At 41.5% G+C, this 20907-nt stretch overlaps 1 long non-coding RNA gene across 1 annotated transcript in view; it reads left to right on the top strand.

The window, feature by feature from the left end:
- The window catches only part of LOC145713681 (uncharacterized), a 68896-nt gene that overhangs the window by 41517 nt on the left and 6472 nt on the right, over positions 1–20907 (top strand). The window lies entirely within an intron of this gene.

Genomic DNA, 20907 nt, shown 5'->3' with positions numbered 1-20907 from the left:
AGTCACTCTGGGGGCTAGGGATTCAACATATGTATTTTGGGGGGACACAATCCAGTACAGAGCAATTGGACTGGACTAAAAAAGACACTTAAAAAAATTTTTTTAAAGTGTTTATTTATGTTTTGAGAGAGAGACAGAGCATGAGCAGGGGAGGGGAAGAGAGGGAGACACAGAATCCAAAGCAGGCTCCAGCTTCGAGCTATCAGCACAGAGCCCAACGAAGGGCTCAAACTCGTGAACTGTGAGATCGTGATCTGAGCCGAAGTTGGATGCTTAACAGACTAAGCCACCCAGGCGCCCCTAAAAAAGACACTTTAATAATAAGACTCTCAAATTACCATAAAAAAACAACTTAAGAATTTTGGTATTAATATTATTACCTTTTAATTTCATGTTTCAAAAATAAATCCATTTTCAGAGTTTTACTTACAATTTGAAAAGATGCCAAACCAATCTATGGAATATTAAAAGGCAGGATAGGGGTGCCTGAGTGGCTCAGTTGGTTAATGGTCCAGCTTCGGCTCAGGTCATGATCCTGCAGTTCATAAGTTCAAGGCCCGCATGGGGCTCTGTGCTGACAGCTCAGAGCCTGAAACCTGCTTCAGATTCTGTGTCTCCCTCTCTCTCTGCCCCTCCTGCACTCGCACTCTGTCTCTCTTTCAAAAATAAGTAAACATTAAGAAACATAAATAAAAATAAATAAAAGTCAGGATAGTCATTCCAGGGGACAGGGTGGGGGTAGTGACTGAAAGGGGGCACAAAAGGGGCTTCTGGGATCCTGCAGCGCTCCATTTCCCATTTGGGTGCTGATTCAAAGGATGTGATCAGTTTGTATCTGGTGAGCTGTTAGTATATAATTTGTGCACTTTACTCTATGTGTGTTTTAGGTCAATCAGAAATTAAAACACAAAAGAAAAATCTGAATGATGTGTTTAATACTAGAGGTAAACGAGACAATTGTCCCGTTGAGTCCCAAACTAGACAGTGAACAGGCTACTCCTCCTTTGTGTTTTCTGCTTCAAAAAGGCAGCATGGGTTAAAATCTAATGAGTTGGAGCGTACGAAGACGACTAGCCTTGTATAAGGTTGAGTATAATATTATCTTCCCACAGGCACAAGCAGAAAGAACTGCAGACACAGTGAAAATTTCTGGCTGACATTGCTTGATGCTGTTTTTCTCAGCCTGGTAGCTCAGCAGCTGGAGGCTAAAAAGCCAGGTTTCCAGGGACAGGAGGAAGGCTTTCTGCATAAGAGGCAGCGTGGACTCCAGAACAGGGGCCTAGCCGGAGTCCTCTCGACAGCAGAGGCAATTTTAAATGGGTTGTAAACAAACACCGCCATGTTGTTCCAGGAAGCTCCAGCTGCCCCAGGAAGAGGCTTTGAATCTGTACAAGTGCCAAAGCCGGTTTTCCTAGGTGATGTGTGGAGCCGAAGGATCAAGTGATATGTCTGTGACCCCGGATGTCAGTGTCCCTAGAAGCTTCACACCCACACACCCAAGGGGGGACTTGTCTTCCTCAAAACAGCTGCAGTTACAGAGCTTGCTCCGTGTAACCTTTTACACCAGCCAGCGTCTGCTTTGTAGACGCCTTCCAGGGTTACAAACAAGATTACTGCCCAAATTGTAGAACGCCAGGACTCTGCTCCATTGTTCCCAGCTTACACATTCAGTATTTGATTGTTTCACATTGTGCTTTAACTCCCTACAGAATATTAACAGCAGTAGCCAGTTGAATGTTTTCCAAACCATTTACGTGTGTGGCGCTGACCGTGCCACACAGGCTAATGGAAATTTCATTGTTCCAGGAGTGCTGGCTCTGTCGACAACCATCTCGGTGTTCTCGACTTACTTTTTATAACTGTTGTGATGTAATTTTATTTATTTACTTATTTTTCTAATGTTTACTTATTTTTGAGAGAGAGAGACAGAGAGAGAGAGAGAGAGAGAGAGAGAGAGCTTGAGCGGGGGAGCGGCAGAGAGAGAGGGAGACACAGAATCTGAAGCAGGCTTGAGGCTCTGAGCCGTTAGCACAGAGCCTGACCCGTGGCTCGAACCCACCAACCCGAGCCTCCAATTAGTTTATGATCAGAGGGAAGCAAAGACTGAGGAGAGCCCCAGGGAACACCCTCCACCCCCAGCAGGATGGCAGTCTTGAGATGGCAATTAAGAAATGGACGGGGCGCCTGGGTGGCTCAGTCAGTTAAGCATCCAACCTGACTCAGGTCATGATCTCATAGTTCATGGGTTTGAGCCCCACATCGGGCTCTGTGCTGACAGCTCAGAGCCTGGAGCTTGCTTCAGTTTCTGTGTCGCCCCCTCTCTCTGCCCCTTCATTGCTCACACTCTGTCTCTCTTTCTCTGTCTCTCTCTCTTCCTCAAAAATAAATAAACATTAAAAAAACTTTTTTAAAATAACGGCATCAAATGCTTTTTACAATTAATTTGGGAGCTCTTAGTTGTTATTTCCCTGCAGAAATGTTTCCTTGTGGAAAAAAATTACGTTGTTGAGGGATTGCTTCTCAGCCTTTTGGTGAAGATCAAGTGAAGTTGTTGAGGTTGTTGAAAAGTTTTGATTTGGTGTTTGTGGGTTCTGTGTGGGTGTGGTGGCAACAAGCCTATCTCTTCCTGCTTTACTATGAGACTCTAGACATTCCTGATCACATCAGTCTCTAGCTGTTGGTAAGTTTCCAAACGTTGAGGGATGTAGCTCTCTTTTCTTCACCATTACCCAACGATTGACACTCAAAATGTCCTTGGACCACCAGCATGGGATTACCACAGAGCTGGGCAGAAGGACAGAATCTCGGGCCCCATCTTAGTGTATATAATAGCATAATTTGCATTTTAACAAGATCTTCTGAGTGATTCCTACACACATGCAAATGAATCAGCGCATAGGCAAAGGCAGGAATTGAGAGATCCCTCTTCTCAAAACTTCTCCCACTGGGCCAGGGCTGCTATTATTTAGGATGAATTTTTCTAGTTTGTGCCACTTATTATGAAATATGCCTGGCCTGCGTAACTCAGTAAGTCATTTTCAGTTCAAAGCCTTCCTGTGAATTCATCCACTAGGGCCTTTCCAACTCGACAGATGGCAGAGAGCAGGTTGACTGAGGAGTGAAGGTGGGAGGAAGGAAGTGGAGTAGAAAATGCAGCGCCTTCGGTGGAAGAAAGTAGGCAGTCTCCATAACTGGCACCCTGGAGTAGGGCTGCACGGGTGGGCGACGGGAAGGAGCCAGATATCAACGACAGTGATCACAATAGTGGTAAATCTATGTCGTGCAGGAATGCCTAAACTCGTTTGACAATAAGAGTCACCTCAGGGAGGAGGGGGGCTTCTTAAAAAAATAGATTCCCCAGAGGCAGGGAATTATGGAATGTTCACCCTGGTTTATGGTTTATTCACCTTGGGCTTATGACATCTGAGTCTCTGGGGGAGCAATGTGTGTATTTTTTTTTAAAGTTTATTTATTTATTTTAGAGAGAGAGCATGCGCGCTCATGAGCAGGGGAGAGGCAGAGAGAGAGAGAGAGGGAGAGAATCCCAAGCAAGCTCTGCACTGTCAGCACAGACCCCAGCTTGGGACTGGATCTCATGAACCGTGAGATCACTACCTGAGCCAAGATGAAGAGTCGGTGGCTTAACCGACTGACCCACCCGGATGCCCCAATATCTGTATTTTAAAAAAAATTTTTAAATGTTTATTTTTTTTGAGAGAGCGCACGAGAGGGGGAGGAGCGGAGAGAGAGGGAGACACAGAATCCGAAGCAGGCTCCAGGCTCCGCACTGTCAGTGGACAGAACCCGACACAGGCTCCAACCCATGAACTGTGAGATCGTGATCTGAGATGAAGTTGGACACTTAACTGACTGAACCACCCAGGCACCCCTCCCCCCACCGCCCAATATCTGTATTTTTAACAAGTGCCTCAGGTATTCACATCCACAGGCATGACTGAGCAAATGGATCCTGTGCCTGGTGTTCTATAAATATTATTTCTAGTGCCCACAATAAGCCTAACAAATTGTATGACATTTTACTACCTGCCCTTTGTAAAGGAGAAGTTCAGGGCCCTGCCCGGTGTCACACAGTACAGAACAGAGGCAGGATTTCATCCCAGATCTGACTCCAAAGCGTTTGTTCTCTTTACTCCGTCATACCTTAACCTTTGTAGGGGACAAAAACTTTCCCCTTCTTCCCTTCTAGATTCTTTGACTGGTCTAATAATGAAATTGACATGAGACAGATTAACAGGAGCACAACTAATTTAATTATATATGTGTGGCAGCTCGAAGATGTGAGACTCAAGGACAAGTTGAGCTAACGGGTAGGGCCTGGGGCTTCTAAGGGAAGAAGGGTGATTGACAGGACAAAAGAAGTGCAGATGTTTGGTAATGAGAGGGTTGCCCTGCCAAGCGAGGTGGCCCACTCAGATGAGAAGGTATCTCTGATAATAGCTCTCTTTCTGGGCCGGGCCCCTATCTAAGTTCTTTTAGGTAATTGAGGGAAAGGTAAAAGCTTTTCTTGATTCTACTGAGTCTTGACCGCCTTCAACTCAAAACAATCCACATACCAAAGTGGCATGTTTTGGGGTTGCATATTCTGCTCCCCTTCACCTTCCGTAAAGCTGTTGTGGCCCAAAGGTTATTCTACCCAGAACACACTGTTTTCCCCAACCCCACCCTTTGGGGGTGGCAGTTTCTGCAGAAGTTTCCTAATTTGATTCTGAAATTATGATATGAACATCCAGATTTGGGTGGAATTGGACAAGGAAACCACACTGGTGAACTAGGAAGGATGACGCCTCCTTCCTCCTGCTGCAGTTAATAACCAACAGAACTAATAACCCGGGCCTAGGCTGCTGGTCCCAAAGGGAGGAAAGGCAGGGCTCTCTTGGGGAAGTGAGAATTTCTGGTTGCCTTGGTAGTAAAGCAGTTTTCGAAAATGATGGAAGCAGGCGTATATTGTTCTTGCCCTCTGAAACCTTATTTTGTTTCAAGAAATCCCTAGAAAGAAAACACACTAATTTAATACGGCAATGTTGAATAGTGATAGTAGCAAGAACAGGGCACCATCTGGTACATTTGAATAATTGTCAAGGTTGGCTTTTCTTTAAATGCTGCTTATTACTCAGTCCACCCGTATTCAATTACTAGAGCTAGAAGTCATCTGGTGGTGATGTTTTGGTATTACAAGAGTGTACCTGCATAATAAACTCGTCAACTTGGACTCAGTTTGGAAATTCAGATGCAGCGTTTGACCTTCATCTGTATTTAATCTCGTGTTGTTGGTCACAGCCTCCTTTCTGGATTTGTTTCAGAAACTTTGGGTCCTGATTCTGTCGTTTAGGATGGTGGTTTCCCATGCAAGGTATATAAACCCCAAAATAATCCACTGGGATGTAGAAAACAGAATTGCCTTTTTCATTAAAGTTTTTATTTTATATGTACCTTGTAATGTATATGGCATTGTACTGTAGTAGTAGAATATGTATAAGATTTAGAAATGAATGCGTATAAATATACTGGGGTGAGGCTGCATGATGAAAACTTCCCACCCTTTGGGATGCTGGCTCAAAAAATTTATACACTTTTCTTGCTGTGTATTAACTCTTCCTCCCAGCGTCATGTTATCTGCTCATTTGACAAGAATGCCTTTATCCTTGTGATTTTGGTTCAGGCTTACCCTATGTAGGATCATGTGTTAAATGTTCTAGTATATAAAAGGATAAGGCATATGTATTGCTCTTGCAAAGTCTACTATCTGGAATGGAGATGTCGATAATGGTAGTGACTGTGGAAAAGGTGACCATGATAATGGTGGGGATGATGATGATGATGATGGCCAAGAAAGGGAAAGGGAGACGAAAGCCTCATTTATGGTTGACATTAAAGCAAAGCTGAAATCAACTGCTTCTCCTCCACGCTATCTGGTAATGTGACATCTTTCGCTAGCACTCTTCCCTGCTTGTTCATCTTGCTTCCAGCGCAGCTTAAAAATACTTTTAGTCATCGTCAGCATGTACTATAATTCTCAGCTTCCTAGGATTTAAAGCCTTGGGAACAGGAGGTTTTTCTAGGCCTCTGCCACTCTTCTGTATTTTGGTCCTCGGTGCTCCACAAGCTGTGAGTCATGACTCCCATATGGCGGGATTCCCTCCCCTCCCCTCGATCCACACGCCTGCCCAGCCATCTGCTGCCACTCTCAAGGTTATGGAGCAAGAGATGAGACAGGGAAGGGAAAGGAAAACACCAGGAACGTGAACACTGTTTTATAAATGAAACTGAAAAAAAGATGTATTTTCTTATTACAAAAGCAATTTGTATTCATTGCAGAAAATCAGAAAATGAAGCACAAAGACAAAACAAACAAAACAAAAACACAACACAGCTTCCCTCACAGCGTCATTAATCATTCCAAGCATCTCCACATACGTTTTTCCAAACCTGCCTCCTGCATGTATTTAGGTAGCTAGCTATCAAACAAAATGGGACCATTACCACTTTATTTCGTAACCTGTTTTTTGAACTGAATCAATGAACATCTTTCTGTGTCTGTAACTAAGCCCCCACACTAGCATTTTTTATGTTAAAGGAGTATTTTCTATGCGAGGCATTATTCCAATCGCTGCAGTTTATATACAAAAATAGGTAAGATCGTCTCTGCCCTCAAATGGGTATAACATTATTTTTTTCTCTAACATTTAGGTCATTTCCATATTTTTGCTTTTACAAGAAATGTGTGATGAGTATCCTTAGAGCTAAATCTTTGCATATACCCTTAATTTTTCCATGATTGTGTTGGCTACTGTCTGTTTGCCCCTCTGAGTTTACTCCCCATCCCTCTTTGCCTTGCTCTGTGGTCTGCGTCAGTGGGCTCATTTACTCTCTGGCAACGGGAAGCACAAGCAGGACATCGGGGGAGGGTAGAGAAAGGTGGGTGGTATATTCTGACTTCCACGCTGTCTCCTTGTGGATTGTCACTAGCTGCATTCTTGTATTGATGATGGCTGTGGTGCCTTGGCAGTCCTCTCCCAGGACTCAGTTCTCAGGGACTTGCTCACCCCAGGGTACCACACCATTCCATGATGGTTTCCCTTAACCTTGCCCTTGCTCTTATAGACAGTTCTTCATTACACCCTTCTCCGTTACCCCCATGGGAGTGTGCCATTTGTTTCCTGGCAGGACCCTGGAGGTTAAGGCATCCTCCTCCTGGCATATTGTGCATCCCTAACCACTTGCCTGCATTGGGAACCTGGGATGGATGGTGCAGAAAGGTCAAGAATTCCCTTTTCTCCTTTGATTTAAGACCTGGACACCAGTGACTAGTGAGCGGCTATTTCCCATTTCTTTCTCCTGGACCCCTCCATACCCCCATGGAGATCTCTCAATCGGTGACTATGGGACTCTGGTGGGGGCACAAGAGAGAACCAGGAGCACCCAGAGCTTTGAGCCCAGGGTCTGTGTCACCTTCATCTTGTTTTTTTCTTTTTAGTCCTGGAATTAATATATTTAATTTATTTATTTATTGGAGTATAACATACGATGTTATATTAGCTTTAGGTGTACAACTTGTTGGTTCAACAGTTCTATAAATTACTCAATGCTCAGCACAGTAAGCAAAGTCACCATCTGCCACCATATAACATTGTTACAATATTATTGACTATATTCCCTATGCTGTACTTCTCATCCCTATGACTTACTTATTTCATAGCCAGAAATTTGTACTTCTTAATCCCCTTTGTCCACTTCACCCATCCCCCAACCCACCTCCCCTTTGGCAACCATCAATTTGTTCTCTGTATTTAGGAGTCTGTTTTGTGTTTTAGGTTACACATATAAGTGAAATCATATGGTATTTGTCTTTCTCTGTCTGATTTATTTCACTTAGCATAATGCCCTCTACATTCATTTATGTTGTTGCAAATAGCAAGATCTCATTCATTTATGGCTGAGTAATATTCCATTGTGTGTGTGTGTGTGTGTGTGTGTGTGTATGTGTGTGTATGTATACATATTCTCTATCCATTCATCTATTGATGGATACTTGGATTGCTTCCATGTCTTGGCTATTGTAAATAATGCTCCAATGAACATAGGGATGCATATATATCTTTTCAAATTCATGTTTTTGTTTTCTTTGGGTAAATATGCAGTCCTGGAATTACTGAACAATATGGTACTTCTATTTTTAATTTTGGGAGGAACATTCATACTGTTTTCACAGTGGCTGTACCAATTCATATTCCCTGCAACACTGCACAGGGCTCTTTTTTCTCCCTATCCTCAGCAACACTTGTTATTTTTTATCTTTTTTATTCTAGCCATTCTGACAGGTGTCAGGTGATATCTCATTGTGGTTTTGATTTGAATTTCCCTGATATAAGTGATGTTCAGTATCTTTTCACGTGTTTGTTGGCCATCTGGATGTTTTCTTTGGAAAAATGTCTATTCAGGTCCTCTGTCCATTTTTAAATCAGTTTATATGGTTTTTTTTTTTTTTGGTGTTGACTTGTATAAGTTCTTTATGTATTTTAGATATTAACCCCCCTTTCCTTGTTTTTGGTGCCAGAAGCCTTCCCTGGGGACACAGTGAATTAGGAGTGGTTGTGTGGCCAGTTCTTATCCTTATAAACACCTGAGCTCATAGCAAACTTTTTTTCTTTAGTTCTTTCTCTACTTTAGTCTTAAGTGGTATTATAGTATTCTTTTTTTTAAAGTTTATTTATTTTTGACAGAGAGAGCGAGAGAGAGAGAGACAGAGCATGAGTTGGGGAGGGGCAGAGAGGGAGACACAGAATCCAAAGCAGACTCCAGGCTATGAGCTGTCAGCACAGAGCCCGATGCGGGGCTCTAACTCAAGGAGCGTGAGATCATGACCTGAGTCGAAGTAGGACGCTCAACTGACTGAGCCACCCAGGCGCCCCTAGTATTCTCATTAAATAGGCAGAGCTTTATTTTTAGAGCTTCTAGCTTGAATTAGTCCCCTGATACTATCTCTTCTGTGGTTTTCTCTTTTCTGTGAATCAGTAGAAATGTGTTTTCTTAAAAGTCCACATCCAATTTTACCTTCCTTGCCTTTTGAATTTTTAGATAATGCTATCTCTTTCTTCAAAAGTTTTTCACACTTCTGTTTAATCAGTTGTTCTTGACTGTTCAGAATTAAGTGTCCCATTTCTTTTGTCTGCCTCCTGTTCAAGATTTCTTGTAAGACTAGCCAAGAATGATCAAATACTCTTCTTTTTAGTAAGATGAAACTTTCAGATGTCCACGTATTTGGGGTTCCCATCTTATTGCTGTGCACCAGGGCCCTGCTCCTTGGTGCATTACCTTGTTTTGGAATTCAATTGCCAGAGGTGGGCACTTAGAAGGAGTTTAGTTTCCGAGTCAGAAAGATCTAGAGTTAAATGCAGTCACTTACTGGCTTTGTCACTTTAAGTCTTCTATCTTTACTGAGTCTCAAGTTTCCTGGCTTTCCTCTCAATGTTGTTGGGAGAAATAAATGAGATGACCTGTATATAATAAAGAATCTAGCACAGCATGTGGAAGAGTGGTGCCTCAGACTGTGTAACTTTCTCTTCCCTCCCTTGGCTCCCTTCTTCTTTCCCATCTCTCTGCCCTCCTCCCAACATCTCTTCCCTTATCCCCATTTCTTCCCTCCTGCCCCCCCCATGTTTTTCTCCTTCCCTTCTTTACTTTCCTCTCCCTCTCTCAGCTTACCCCTTTTCCTCTTCCCTTCCTCCCTCATCACTTCTCCTCTCCCTTCTTTTTCCTCCCCATTTCCTCTTCTTTCTCTCTCTTCTCCCTCCCCACTTTCCCCTCTCTTCTCTCCACTTTCTCTGACTGTGAGACTTACTCCAAAGGAAAACTCCCAGTTGTAAATCTAGGCCCCCAAAGGCTTTTCCAGTATTTCTGAGTTCTTTCATGAACTTTCTCCTTGTAGCGTCAAGACACAAAGAATGATGGGAAGTTGCTGATAATGATCATTATTTTCCCGGGCTTTGAAAAATGCTTGTCCAGTGTTCCAGACTGAAGATTTGTTGTGTTGAATCAAAAGATGATTACTCGAATGGGGCACCCTGCTGGCTCAATCAGTAGAACATGCAACTCTCGATCTTGGGGTTGTGACTTCAAGCCCCACATTGGGCATAGAGCTTACTTAAAAAAAAAAAAAGATAAATCCTCAAATTGGTTATATAATTTGTCAAATGGTCCTATCCCTGGTGGAAGGGAGCTGGCTGGCTAGCATGAGCCAGTTCAATAATTCTGAGGTATTTGGAGTTGGGTTGGAAGTATGATCCTGGGTTTCAGGAAACTGCTGTATCAGTTGATAAGGGCTGCTCTAAAAGCTACCTGGAGAAATGCATTGTGAGTCCTTTGCACCAGAATTGACACTTCACTTGGTCCCTCCTTCTCAATTCATACAAATTCTCAACTTTTCAAGGAGAATACATTGGTCTTAAGATCTTTTAGGAATTTACATCACAATATTATGACAGAAAAATATTTTTTTTCTTAAATTTTTATTATGTAATGTTTTATGTATACAAAATAATGAATGGGGGCACCTGGGTGGCTGAGTTGGTTGAGCATCAAACTCTTAATCTCAGCCCAGGTGTTGATGTCTTAGCCCAGGGTCTTGAGTTCAAGCCCCACGTTGGGCTCCGTGCTGGGTGTGAAACCTACTTAAGAAAATAGTAAATGTAATATGTAATGTATATATACATATACATATATGTATGTATGTATGTTGTGGAAAATATTAAAATATAAATACACAGGGGTTGAAACATTAATATGTGGCCTCTCCTCCATGATTTTTACTTTTTCCACCAAAATAACTGCTCTTCTGAATTTTGCATTCCCTTTTATTAAAAACAAAACACTTTTTGCCATATATAGATGCATTCCTAAACAGTTTATTTTTGCTTTGTTTGGAGCTTTATAAAAAAATGACATCATAATGTGTATAGTGTTTTTTCACTCAAGTTTCTAACATTCATCAATTCACTTATTGTTTATAGCTGAAGTTCATTCCTTTTTACTGCTGTTCTTATATTCCATTTGGTGAACATTACCACAATTCACTTATCCATTGTCCTGTCTGTGAACAATTTTGGTTGTTTATTGTTTCCAGGTGTTCTTACAATAGTCTTGTTAACAAAGATAAGAAATATACTAATAAGAATTTTTAGTGTTCCTTTGTCAAATTGTCATAAACACTAGATTTGTTTGCCTGGTATCCCTTTGAGCTTTTTCTATTTCATTATTCCCACTTATCACCTAAAGAAACCTAGATGCAGGAAAAGAAAATGAATGATTTACCCAGGCTCTGTTGTCACTCCACTATTATTAAATTCAAAAACCAGTTACGTCCCCTCTTGGTTCTTCTTCTCTAAACAAAGAGGAGCCCCTTCCATTCTCACACCAGAATTAGGAAGTTATTAATTTTTATCTCACAAAACTATGATCCAGGAGGCAGTGTGTTGCAGTGAAAACAATACTGGCAAAAGAGGCAGCAAGACTTGGCTTTTAAAATACTGGCATGGGCAGTTAGAGCAGGGGGTAGTCTTGTGCAAATTACTTTATTCTCTCAATTTCATTTTCCTCATCTGCAAGATACAGATTGCAATGCCTTCCTCACAAGATGGCTCACTGATTATGTGACCTGTGAAAGGCCCAGTCATCACATTATAAAATATGGAACAGAGGAGGATTCACAGCCTGTCCAACGGGACTCATGATCTCACCCTAAAAAAAGACACAGGTAGAATACAGAAAGAGATCAGTTTTGGCTTGTGCAATTTCTGACCCTTCTGCAGATCTTTCTAGCTTAGAAAAGAGGAATAACGAGGGCCTTTGCTGACCTGATGGTGTAGGGGTAGAAAAATGTTCCCTTCTTCTTTTCTAGGTTCTTTGGCTGGTCTAATCATTAAATTGACATAAGACAGATTAACAGGAGAAAAACAAATTTACTTTGTGTGGGTGCCCCAAAGACATGAGACTCAAAGGCAGCCAGGCAATTAAGACTTATATGCCATCTTGAGCCAAGGAATGGGATGGGCGCCTGGGCTTTCAAAGGGGAAGAGGGCAATTCACAGGATATAACAGCAGAAGTTTGGTTATTAATGTTTGCCCTGCTGCACAGATAGATCTTTCAGATGAAAGTTATCTCTGGTAATAGCTCTTCTTCTGGGGCAAGCTTGCTGTCTAAATTCTTTTAAGCAGTTAAGGGAGAGGTAAAAGTTTTTCTTGAGTCTGCTGGGTCTTGATTGTCTTTAGCTCAAAATAATACACATGTCAAAGTGGCACATTTTGGGGTGGCATATTCTGCTTCCTTTCAATGGTAATGTAATGTTTTGGCTTTGCTTTGGATATCAGCTTTTTCTTCCCCAGCCTATCTTGTGGGTTATTTTAACAGTCCTTTCATTCACAGCTTAAAAGTCCTTTGTATTCTGACTGGCAAAGAAAAACTGATCAGAGTGTCTAATAATTAAGATCATGCTTTTACGCTTGGAGAAAATTTTAAATTAATAAATGTGAATTAGTGTTAATTAGTTAATTAATGTTAAAGCCATTGCATAGAACATTTAAATCCAGATATTGGGTGGGAGCTGCATTGGGAGTGTGACTTAGTCTTTCGTGATCTTTACTCTATCCTCAGTGCCTTGCACAGTGACTACCCATAATAGTTGATCAAAAAATATTTGATGAATGAATAAGTGAAAGGGCTACTTCTTTTTTGTCTTTTCCTATTGCTACAATAATATTTTTTTCCTGTTCAGAATCTTGAATAATGGAGGTTTGGGATATCATGAAAGTTTGTCAAAATGTAAGCAACGTCCCTTTGGAGCAATTATCTCTGAAATACAAATATTCCTGGGAGTAACATACTGTCATGCTGAAGAACTAATGGATAAACTGAGTTTAGCTAATCCTATGGCTCATCCTCAGCCTCAGGGTTTAGGGAAGAGACTTGGGGAAGGGAACAAAGACATCACAAACACCTTTATGAATTAGTCTAATTGGAATTAGTTTAACTGGAGGCTTTCCTGCTGACAATTTGCTGATATTCATAGCTGGAAGGAAAGAGACAGAATGGGGGCGGGAGAGGAAAAAGGCCTAATCTGGGAGTCTGGACCTCTGTGAGGGAAAGAAGCCTGGAGTGGAGCTTACCAGAGCAACCTGAATACACCTTGCATGGGGAAATGGAGGTCAGGCAGACAAACCTTGTCTACATGCCCTTTTTCTAGGGGGTAGATAAATGAAGTTATGGTATCCTGCCATAACAGAGGTCTCACAGTAGAGTAATAACTTCTATTCGTTCATTAGTCCATTTAACAAATATTCAGGGAAGGCCTTCATTGTTCCAAGCATTCTTCTAGGGTCTTGGGGTACATGAGTGAAGAAAATGGACAGAGATCCCTGCCGTCATAGAGCTTATATGCTGCTGGGGAGAGACAGACAATAAATGAAAGATGCAATAAGTAAGCAAACCGTATAATATGCTAGAAAGTGAGACGAGCGAGAGGGAGCAGAACATGCCTGCCATCCTAAAATGTGCCACTTTGACATGTGGATTATTTTGAGCTGAAGGCAATCAAGACCCAGCAGACTCAAGAAAAACTTTTACATCTCCCTTAACTGCCTAAAAGAATTTAGACAGGGAGCCTGGTCCAGAAGGAGAGCTATTACCGGAGATAACTTTCATCAGAAAGACCTATCTGTGCGTCAAGGCAAACATCTAATGTCCTCCTCCCCTTTGAAGGCCCAGCCCCTATCTCATTTCTTAGCTCAAGATGGCATATAAGTCTTAATTGGCTGACTGCCTTTGAGTCTCATGTCTTTGGGGCACCCGTATGGACAAAATTAAATTTGTTTTTCTCCTGTTAATCTGTCTTATGTCAATTTAATGATTAGGCCAGCCAAAGGACTTAGAAGAGTAGAAGTAAAATTTTCTTCTCCTATACTAGCAATAGAAAACCAAACATGTGGAGCAGGGAAAGGGACACTGAATGTGGGAAGAAAAGGGGAGCCATTGGAGAAGTTTCAGCAGAGACAGCAGTATGATCTCACATGTTATAGAAGGTGCCACCTCCCTGGCTGCTAGAATACATGTGTGGCAAGGACAGATTCAGACAGAGAGACCTACAATTCAGGCAGAGTTACAGTTACCCAGGCAAGAGGCCAGGTGCTTGGACCAGGGTGGTACCAGTGAGGTGGTAAGAGGAGATCAGATCGTGGATGTATTTTGAAAGTAAAACCATCATAATTTCTTGATGAATCAGATATGGGGTGGCAGAAAATGAAAAGAGTTGGGAATGTGTCAAGAGTTTTTGCCTGAGCAAATAGAAGGCAGATGTTGCCACTACTTGAGGAAAAGTTGCTGGTAGAGAAGAAGGTTTGGGGGGAAACAGTTTGGAAATGTTGAGTTTGAGGTGACTGTCACATGGGATTGTTGACTGTGCAGTTGGATGTATGTGCCTGAATTGGAAAGAAGTATGGGCTGGAGATATAACTAGGGGGAATTAAAGGCATTCTGTACCATTTAAAGCCTCGAGATGGGTTGAGATCATACAGAGAATGGCGGAGAAGAAGAGAGCCAGTATTAAGCCCTGGAACATTACATGAAAAGAAGAGGAGGCCAGCAAAGGAGATTGAGAAGGTGCAGTCAGTGAGATGAGGAAAGCAAGAGAGGGTGGGACCCCGGAAACCAAGGAAGAAGTGTGTATCAAGGAGGAGGGATTATGGACTGTGCAAACTGCTGCTGCTAGGTCAGTGTAAGAGAAGACTCAACCGGGGATTCAGCAATATGAAGATCATTAGGGAGCTGTGGAGAGTGGCTTCAGTGGAGTGATAACATGAAAGACATAACTGAAGTGAGTTTCATGGAGAATGGGAGGAGAAGGATTGAGGAAGGCAAGAACAGAGAGAGCTATTTTGAGGAAAGACTTACCTTTCTGGGAAGTTATATGGCAACATGTTTTTTAAAATAAGTAATTAAATTCTTTTAATTATTAAAATCTAAAAATGAAATAATTTTTAATTAATATCTTTATTTTACAAGGATACTCTTACTCAATAATTCTAAGAAGCTTTTTGTTGTTGTTTTTAAAGAAAATGTAATCAGATATATGCACTGAGATTGGCCTACATCTTTAAACACAAGGATGCACATGGCCTTTACATGTGACTTCGGCTTTCTCACAGCATGGTGGCTGAGTTCCCAGGACAAGAGACCTGAGTGAAAGTCACATGCAAGTATCACCTGGGGAGACTTGACAAAAAATGTGTGCCTGAACTCCCAGAAATTCTGATTCTGTTTCTCTGGGATGGGCCCAGGTATTGATATTTTTATAAGCTCCCCAGGTTGGTTTTGTGCGCCCAGGGTTAAGAACCACTGTTCTCGTGAAGAGTATATGAAACAAAAGATTCGGCTCCCCAAGTGTCTGCTATCAGCAGTGGTTCCACAGTGGTTCCAGAATGTTTCCAGAGGTTTTAGTCATGGCCTGTGACATTGAAAGGCCTGCTGTAGAAATAAGATCAGGACAATGCCTGAAGCAGTTGGATCACCGGTGCAATTACTACAGAGCTGCACAGCTCCCACCAGGCTGCTTGAGGCTGATGGTGGGTGGGCCCAGACCGCAGGTGTCTGACCTGCTGGTGAGGAGGAAAGGTTGAGTTGAAGAACTGGACTGGGACTCCTGGTTGCCCTATTCTTGAGGTGGCCGTTAGATGAGCCAAGTGCCAACCAGAGTTTCCCCATCATTCCCAAAAATATATAATCTCTGCACCCGCGAAAGGAATTCCCCTGTTGTATTATTTGATCAGCAGCTAAAAGGAGCAGGTAAAGAAAGATGAATGTTAGCTACTGCTCATCTGAAGTATTCCCAGTAGGTGCCACAAAGAATTAAGATCTTGTTACTTTTTAACCTGACACAAGATGTCACCATTGCTCCTGTGCTTTTAGCAATAACAGTATAAAGTTAAACAGCAGTGAGAGTTTGACTCACTGATGACACAAGTTTTTCCTTTTCCCTAACGGTATGTTCTGTCGGTGAAGTTCATTCATCTATAGGCCATTCCATTTATCCAAGTTAAAGTATTTATTTATAACACTTACTTGATTTTTTCCCCCTTACACCAGCTATGGATCAAAATTAATATCTCTTTGTGAACACTTCACGAAGAAACTTTGGTGGAGGTGACTGTAAAACAAGATAAGCTGACATTTTTATAGGATAACTGGAAAATTGCAAATCATGTTTTAGTTCAGCTTTACTGCTGCTGCCAATGTTGAAGTGATCTCCTCTTACCATGCTTAGTTTGGTGCCAAAGTGGGAAAACAGGCATGGCCATCTTCCTAGGGTACAAATGGCTAAGAAGCAGGGTTGGTAAAAGAGCGCTAAACATCATTGGAAATGTTGCCAAGATGGAGAAACTTCTCTCACACAGCACTGTGCGTGGTTGGAAGGAATACTTTGCAAAGCCATTTGGAGGTAAAGATGGTGAACTCAAAGTAGAGCTGAGTGAAGTGTAGAATTTTGGGTTGGAGTCATATTATTGGGAGCATGAAGAGAGGCTGGGGCTACTGAGCGTTTCTATATTCTGCCATTCCTGTATAATACATCTCCTCTATATAAACATTGAACGTTGCCTAAAGAATATGTACTTGAAGTGGTGCCTAATTATGATTCTGCTATAGTTTTTCACACCAAAATGTTCAGTGTCTGTTGACTCAGGCTTGTGGAATTAAGGACTAGTGATTAATTTCCTTATTTTCCAATTTTTTCTAGAAGTATGTAACTAGAAAAAAGGATCTCAAAACAACACAAACTATATACTGTATAATTTCAACTAATGTGACATTCTGGAAAAGGCAAAACTATGGAGACAATAAAAAGATCAGTGGTTGCCAGGGGTCATGTGTGCAGGGGGCAGGGATGAATAAGCAAAGCACGGAGGATTTTTAGGGCAGTGAAAATACTCTGCATGATGCTATAATGATGAATTTAGAATGAACATCAAGAGTGAATCACAATGTCAACTGTGGATTTGGGGGTGATTATCACATGTCAGTGTAAGTATATCAGTTGTAATGAATGTACCACTCTGGTGGGGATGTTGATAATGGAGGAGGCTATGCATATATGGGAGGCAGGGGGATATGGGAAATCTCAGATCTGCTGCAAACTCATAACTACTCCAAGTCAGTAAGTCTTGAGAAAAACTCATGATTCCAGAGATTTGTGATGAAGAGAGATGTGCTTGTGTTATTAGTTAAGAAAATATAATTATCATTACTTTCTAGTCAATCTAGAGGCATATGTACCTTAAGCTCTGGATTAGTCATGGTCCTGGCAGGAACATGACACATTTAAATTCCGTAGTTTGAAGAGAATTTTAATGAAGAAGTTGTTTTTAGGGGCGCCTCGGTAGCTCAGTCAGTTAAGCATCCAACTCTTGATTTTGGCTCTGGTCATGATCTTAAGGTTCGTGAGTTCGAGCCCCACGTCGGGCTCCACACTGAAACTGCAGAGCCTGCTTGGGATTCTGTCTCTCTTCCTCTCTCTCTGCCCTTCCCCGCACTCACACAAGCACTCACTCTCTCAAGAAATAAACTTAAAAAAAAAAAAAAAAAGAAACTGTTCTTAAAGGTTTAGATAAAGAGAAATCCCAAGGGAAAGTGTGGTACTTGAATATAGATTAGTGGAGCTGTTACCATTATTAGGTCTGGAGTGCAAGTGGAGAGAGAGCCTTGTAGACCACCCAACTGGAGTTGTGACCTTCGCTGGAGGGATGTAGACGGCCTGTGGTGCCAGCATACAGAGGGAGCTGTGACATTAATGCCCTGGTCTAATTCTTCTCTCTCACTCCAGTCTCTACTGTTTAGCTAATTCAGCTAAGACTGTTGGTGGGGTCCATGTGAGTCAACTTCCCAGGACACTCAATGGGGAGGAGCAGGGCAAAGGGTAGATCTGAGGGGGAAATGGAAGATATACAGCAATATTTTTTTTAAAAAATTAATTTTTAATCACACAATTCTACAAATTCATAAGGTTCTATTCTACGAGGTTGTCAATGAAAATGAATAATCTCTTTCCCCACCTTTCTCCATGTCTGTCACCCACTTCTAAGAGTCAATCACTATTGATTCTATTAGCTATTTTTTTTCTGGGATTTATCTCTTTATTTTAAATCAACACTGAGAGTTCTAATTTTTTTCTAATTTGGTGCTATTTGTGAATTTATTAGTACAGAGGCTGAGGATTTAACTCTTCCCCTCCCCTTCCCTTCCAATCTCACACTGAGCTCCAAAACTCACCTATTTACTCCATCCTACCTTCCAGTTCTGTTATACCAAATTTGAAAAAAGATCAGAAGTCACTGTTTCTTATATGACTTTGTAACTATAATGTATAAATGAATTATGTAGTATATAATCATTACATTTCTTTTCTTGGAAAAGCTTTGTGTTCTTGGGAGCTGATGATTGCATAATTCTTGGACTGGTTTTCTGCATATCTTTCCCTAACTCATCCTCAAACACTCGGCCAGAAGCATCAATTCCCTTTGAGTGCATCACACGTGTGTGGTAATCTACAGCTTCATTTTGTGTTTGGCGTTACCATAATTGGAGCCCTCATCCTCTTTCTTCAGTCTGAATCAGTGGTTCTCTGGGTCCACTTCTTAGCTGTGTGGTCCCGGGATTTTCTTCACCTTCATCCTGGTGGAAGACAATTATCTTCTCTCTCCTCTGTTTGATTCCTTTTCTTGATCCTTTCTTTATCTTCTGTCTTAGTTGACTCCCTCAGTTTGGTGGACACGTCTACTGATACTGATGTCAATTCCAACAGGGGGGGATAGAGGTTCTACCCCACCAAGCAACTCTCCAAAACCAACTGGTTGTCCTACAATTCAACTCAATTCTGACATTATCTACCTGGAGATAGCATTGGATTCCATAGATTAAGGGCTCAGTCCTACAAGGCTGCCCCGACCCAGTACGTCAGAGTCAGACTGGATACCAATCGAAAGTCCAGGTTGTCACCTGTACTTCTAACCTGACTACTACTGACTATAGATTGGAGGTTATACCTGCCCCCTCCTTGGATTTGACTAATTTGCTAGAGTGGCTCACCGAACTCAGAGAAACATTTTACTTCCTAGATTGCTGGTTTGTTATAAAATAATGTAACTCAGGAATAGCCAGATTGAAGAGATGCATAGGACAAGGTATGGGGAGAGGGGCCCAGAGCTTCCATACTCTCTGAGCCCGTCACTCTTCCCACATCTCCATGTGTTCACCAGCTGGAAACTCTCAAAACTGTCCTTTTGGGGTTCTGTGGAGGCTTTATTACATAAGTATGATTGATGAGATCATTGGCCATTGGTGACTGAACTCCAATCTCCAGCCCCACTTCCCTCCCCAGAGATTGGGGGTGGGTGGGACTGAAAGTTTCACCTTTTTAATCACATGATTGGCTCCACAGGCAAACCAGTGGTTTCTAAAAATCACTTCATTAACATAACAAATGACACCTTTATCCTTCTCATCACAGGAAATTCCAAAGGTAAACTGAGACAAAGACCAAATCTATATTTCTAATAAGAAATAAATATAAATCACAATATCACAACATCCCAGTAGTTTCCTGAGGCTTTTGAGGCCCTATATGTTTTTGAGACATTACATGCCTGAAAATATTTTTAAACCACCATCAAAACAGATTGATGAGATGGCTATGTGTAGAATTCTATGTCAAAATTATTTTTTTAGAATTGTGATAGCGTTGTTCCACTGTCTTCTAGCCAGCTTGCTTCTTTAGCTTTTCTTTGTGAGCTATATTTTTTCTCTGGAAGATTTTATTTTATTTTATTTTTTAAGTGTTTATTTATTTTGGGGGGGGTGGCAGAGAGTGGGAGAGAGAGAATCCTAAGCAGGCTCCATGCCAGCAGCACAGAGCCTGACACAAGGGTCTATCCCAGGAACCATGAGATCATGACCTGAGCTGAAATCAAGAGTTGGATGGATGCTTAACCAACTGACCACCCAGACTCCCCTCTCTGGAAGATTTTAGAATCTTCCCCGTATACCCAGTATTCTGAAATTTTATAGTAATACCTTAGCAAGAGTAAAGTGCTGGGCAGGAGGTTGGCTCCTTATTCTGTTCTGGAACTTTTAATTATTTGTTTTTTATTGTTTTCTCCTCACCATTTTTATGTCTTTCTTTCCAGAACTCTTATGATACAGTCTTGGACCTTATAGATTGATCCTCTGATTTTCTTATTTTTTTCTTGTCTTTTCCATTTCTTTTCTTTTTCTATCTATTCAATTCTCTATAAAATTTCTTCAGCTTTATTTTATAACTTCTCTATTGATTTATTTTCTGTTATGTTTTAATTTTAGAGAACTCTTTATTGCTTCCTTTTTTCTATAGCATGCTGCTCTTGCTCCTTGGATGATGCAATCTCTTTTATCATTTCAGGATATAATTTATAGTGAGGCTTAGTTTTCCTCTGCTCTCTGCATTGTTTCTGTTTTCTCTGGGTTCCTTTTTTCCATTTTTCTTCTTTGTCTTTCATGTTAGAATCTTCCTTTAAGTGAAAATTCTTGGTAGTCTAGGAGTGAAACACTACAAAATTTAGTTTTGGGGCACTTGGGTGGCTCGGTCAGTTAACCATCCAACTTCAGCTCACTCAGGTCATGATCTCACAATTCATGAGTTCAAGCCCTGCATTGGGCTCTGTGCTGACAGCTCAGAGCCTGGAGTCTGCTTTGGATTCTGTGTGTGTGTCTCTCTCTGCCCCTCTCCCACTCATGCTCTGTCTCTTTGTCTCTTTGTCTCTCTCTCTCTCTCTCTCAAAAATAAACATTAAAAAATAAAAATAAATAAAAATAAA

Source organism: Panthera onca, chromosome X, assembly GCF_046562875.1.
Source record: "Panthera onca isolate mPanOnc1 chromosome X, mPanOnc1 haplotype 2, whole genome shotgun sequence".
Lineage (NCBI taxonomy): Eukaryota > Metazoa > Chordata > Mammalia > Carnivora > Felidae > Panthera > Panthera onca.
The sequence above is the reverse complement of the archived record's forward strand: the minus strand, read 5'-3'. Positions and strand labels throughout refer to the sequence as shown.